The sequence below is a fragment of the Spea bombifrons genome, chromosome 7 (genome assembly GCF_027358695.1).
Source record: "Spea bombifrons isolate aSpeBom1 chromosome 7, aSpeBom1.2.pri, whole genome shotgun sequence".
Classification (NCBI taxonomy): Eukaryota; Metazoa; Chordata; class Amphibia; order Anura; family Pelobatidae; genus Spea; species Spea bombifrons.
The window spans coordinates 44,995,461-45,000,103 of NC_071093.1; positions in this window are offsets into that span (position 1 = coordinate 44,995,461).

Genomic DNA, 4,643 nt, shown 5'->3' on the forward strand with positions numbered 1-4,643 from the left:
CTTCCACTCACTAGTGCGTGCAAACCAGGAACCGTGACACAGGAAACACTAGAGAAAGGTCTCAACGTGTCCGGCTCGGGGGAGAGACTTTAAATACATAAAGGGGTTAACAAAGTACAGGAGGGGAGATTATTCCAAAGGAGGAGAGAAATTACAACAAGAGACCGGAATCTAACACTAGAGGATCAGAGACTGAGATGGAACGGAAGGAAGTTTTACTTTACTGAGAGGGTGGTAGATAAGTGGAACAGCCTCCCAGCAGAAGTGGTAGAGGGTAATACAGTGAGGGTATTAAACATGCATGGGATAGACATACGGCTCCTGAATCTAAGACGAGACCGACGACTGATTAAGGTTTGAGTCGTTACAGCAGGAGAGACGGGCGACTAGACAGGGTTTCTATAAAACAAAGCTTGCATTGAGTGCTCACGCCGGCTACTGAAGCGTTAAGGGGGTCCCAATGTGCCGTGACATTCGAGAGCTATGATTCCCGCTTTCCACCGATTTCATCAGCTTTTTCCCGACTGATTTTATTTAGAATGTCGGCTTGCTGTTTATTTTTGTAAATATTTCAAAAGCAACTTTTATTTATTTATTTATTTATTTATTTATTTTGCATTTACATAAAACTAATAAAGCAATAAAAAAAAAGATTAGATTTTTTTATGGTTTTGGAAGATTTTTTGTAATTCAGTTGATTTGCACTGCTTTTGAAAAGTGTGAAGTTTCTTCCGCTTATCATTATCGGCAGCTGTTGGGTCGGTCTGCGGGTTTAACTCTCGAGTGACAGGGAAAGTGAGCCATTCCAGGGTTAAACGGCGCCGGGGGTTGTACCACTTCTGGGAAAGGGGTCCAGATGAACAGATTTTCAGTGGCAAAAAAAAACAATAAAAAAAAATCTTATTTTATTTAATATGATCCTTGTGTAATACGCCTGAAGAAGAGACCTAGATGGTCTCCAAAGCTTGATTAATAAAAGCATCATCTTCACCGCACAGATAAGAGATAACGAGGTATTTAAGTATAGTACTCACTGGCCACACCTAAGAACATCCAGGCTCCGCCTACTCAGAGCCCTCCCTTTTTTCTCCTGATGTCAGTGGGCGGTCCCAGAAAGCTGCCTGTTTTTTTGGAGGGGATATGGGCGGGGAGTGGGCGTGCCGGGACGCCGCTCCCACAACCCAGAGTTTCTCTGTGGTGACCCCGGAGACCCCGAGAAGCCCAGATTCACCCGGAGTCTCCGGGCAAAAACCCGGAAAGTTCCCAGGTGCGCAGGGGCGTCCTCACGATGCTAGCTAGTGATTGGGTAATGCGGGCTGGTGGCCACGCCTCCTTCGCTGACCGCAGCCAGAGCGGTCCCGCTACGGTTATGGGGCTGGTTTCACTCCTCTGCGCCTCTTGTGGCACCCTATTTGGGACCCCTGAAATGTTTGTGGGGGGAGGGGTAGGTTTGAGTCCTATGGAGTTTATGAGTTTATTCACTAACGTGTGAACTATAAATCTCTGTGTTTAGCGCTCTGGCAGCTCATAGAAAACTTTCCTCTTCCTCTTTCCTGTGAGGAGATCCTGTGTGTGCCGGGGGGGATGGGCGATGAGTTTAATTATGAGATATAAATCATTTTGGGAAAATTATATGTTAAAGCTGGAACTGGGGGGGGGAGTCTATAGCAGGGTTCATAATTCTTTAACGGACTTTGCGCTTTGTAGAGACGTGATCCGGCGCAACGTAAAACGCGAGGGGCCATTGCGGCCCTCCAGCTGCTGCAGGACTACATCTCCCATAATGCTCCTTCAGCTAAGGGGCTGGCTGAGGAGTATGGGAGATGTAGTCCTGCAGCAGCTGATTGGGTTCAATTGGCCATCCTCGCCACTTTCCAGCAGAGGGGTTGGTTCTGTGAGCGAGCGCTTGCACACGAGTGCCCACTCCAACTTTAGTGCTCCCCCCTCTGCCCCTTCTCCCTACGGAACACTTTAGCGTCTCGATAATTCATAACACACCTGGTGATGACATCATGTTTACTTTATTTTGTTTATTGTGTTCTGTTTATTTTTTGGTTGTTTGTTTGAAGGAAAATATAGAACCCGGTGGTTAAGGCTCGCAGTGACTGTTACTGTTACCCGCACTGCTTTATACATTTTGGTTGTTTCATAATCTACTTCGTCTTTATTGATGTTTATTGGTGATTTCTGTACTGACACTGCCTAGCTTTTGTCATTTACCGATGTAAATATCGAGAGAGTGGTAGATAAGCAGAACAGCCTCCCAGCAGAAGCGGTAGAGGGTAATACATGCATGGGATAGACATACGGCTCCTGAATCTAAGACGAGACCAACGACTGATAATATTCAATTTTAAGTCTCTTCAGCAGCAAAAACTAGATGGGCCGGATGGGGCCGATCTGCCGGCAAGCTCTGGGTTTCTGTGACTATAAGCAGCTATTGTTCAGAATTCCAAGCGATCTGCGATACGGGTAGAAAAAACCCCACGAGACGCAGGCGTTTCACAGGTTAACAGCAGCCCCCTGGCTCCGAGACGATGTGCCGGTCGGCTACTTGGTGGCTTTTAATGCGAGTGAACGGAATCCTGAGCTGTAATTACCGCCGCTCCGCGCTGCCCGTAAAACAGGAAAAAGCGCGTAATTACACGCGGCGAGCAACGATTAGTGGCGGGGACTCCGCGTTACACCCCCAAACTTTTATTCCTCGCATTGTAAACCGGAGCCGTTATTAACAATTACACGGAAAACCGATATATAATTCCCCAGCGTCCTCATTTTGCCTTAAAGTGGGTGGCTGCTGGGGAGGAAATAGAAGCGAGTCTGGCGCTATATTAAAATGTACTCCCTAAACATATGTAGGTGCTTCTTCATCACGATGGAATCAATCGATACCTCCCGGTATTTAAATGGCCAGGGAGGGGCACTTTTGTTTAGAGGGTGTGGTTGAGGGCAGAGCTTTGTGCCCTATTGCCGGGTATTTGTATAACTGAGCGGGGCATTTAGAAGAAGAATAATGGGGTTTATTTCCCCCGTTTAATTTATAAAGCCGTTTCCTGCTGTTTCTATACACATTATCGGGGCTTTTAGGGCTGTAGAACCCTGCGATCCCCTCATACCCAGCAAACATTCTGACCTCCTAGAAAAGAGGGGCATCAGGGGAGGAGAGAGGGGCAACAGTGGAAGAAAGAGGGGCATCAGGGGAGGAAAAAGGGACAGCTTTGATATTTTCCAAACTAACATTAGAAATATATGTGTAGCTCGACAATAAATCTGTCATAATGAGATCTGGCCAATAGGTGTCAGTACTGATCAGTGTAATAATAAAGGCGTTAATTGTTCAAATCTATGCATTAAATAAACATTAAGATTTTTTTATTTCTACCTAAAACAAAGCTACATTTTTATGATTTTGATACGCCATGCAGTTTTTGATATTCACTAAAGCCACTCTCAAATATCTGACTACTACCTGTCCTGGACTTGGAGTTTAACAGAGTTACAAACAAACAAAATATTATAACATTCTTAGCAGATCATCATCATAATCATCACCATCACTAATATTAATACCAATAATAGTCAATTAAGTGTCAAATATATGTTTTTGTTATGGTTAAAGTTGTGATTTCTATCAATTACATGATCCTCATGGGTGGGGAATCATGAAAGCTCCACGTAAGCCCTGCCCACTTTGATCAAACCCCTCCCCTCCCAAAATTTTACTCGAACTGCATCTCATTCAAATGTGTCTTAAACAAAGTCATATGTGCATGTGATATTTATTTAACCCCTGCCTTGCTTACGATGTCATCATTGAAGGGTGAAGAGGGTGTTTAGACAGCCTGTCTGTAGGGGGTTATTTTTTTTGTTACTAATATTGAAATATCAGTTTTGTCCTGGATTAAGCCGCTTGTTTTCATTAAGGTTTTATTCATCGGAAAATGTTATTTTTGTTGCATTGCTCTGGTTTTAATTTTCAGAGACGACGTTTGCATTTGTTCCTAATATTATTAACTTTTGGAAAATACTTTATATGGGTTCAGAATATTAACCTCTATGATAATCGTCTTCCTACTTCGGAACTCTCCGTCTCTTACAGATATCGGACCCTTGGGTTGAATAAAAGGTGCAGAAATGACCCCATTATAGGCTGGTGCTGGGTACGGTCACATTTTTGGTGTTTTTGTGCATGCGTGTTATTGATTTTTGATTAGTATAACAGTTTTGTTTTTAATAGAAATGCTGCAGTTGAGCTGGGTAACCGAAGACTCAAATTATACGGGGTGGCCGTGGCTTTTGCTCCTGGTGGACTTCCGACTGATGATGAGTTACATTTTCTGGATTCTGTAGAAGGAAGAAAATATAGAAATATCCAAATGTACAGCATAAGATACATTCAAAATTCAATAATTTGCTTTCCATTAAAAAAAAAGCATTTGCCTGTCTAAGATACACTTTGTGACCAAGGTCATTCTAAAATTATATAATTTATTGATTAAAAAAATACATTTTGTCTGCTCCATCCCTGGCCAGTTTTTATTTCATGTTGCAGTTACACAGGTTTGCCACTAGGAGGCAGCACGGATTTAAACGGTGCAGACAGAAAGCTCGGCATCATTAGTCCTCAGGAACTCAGAGAGCCC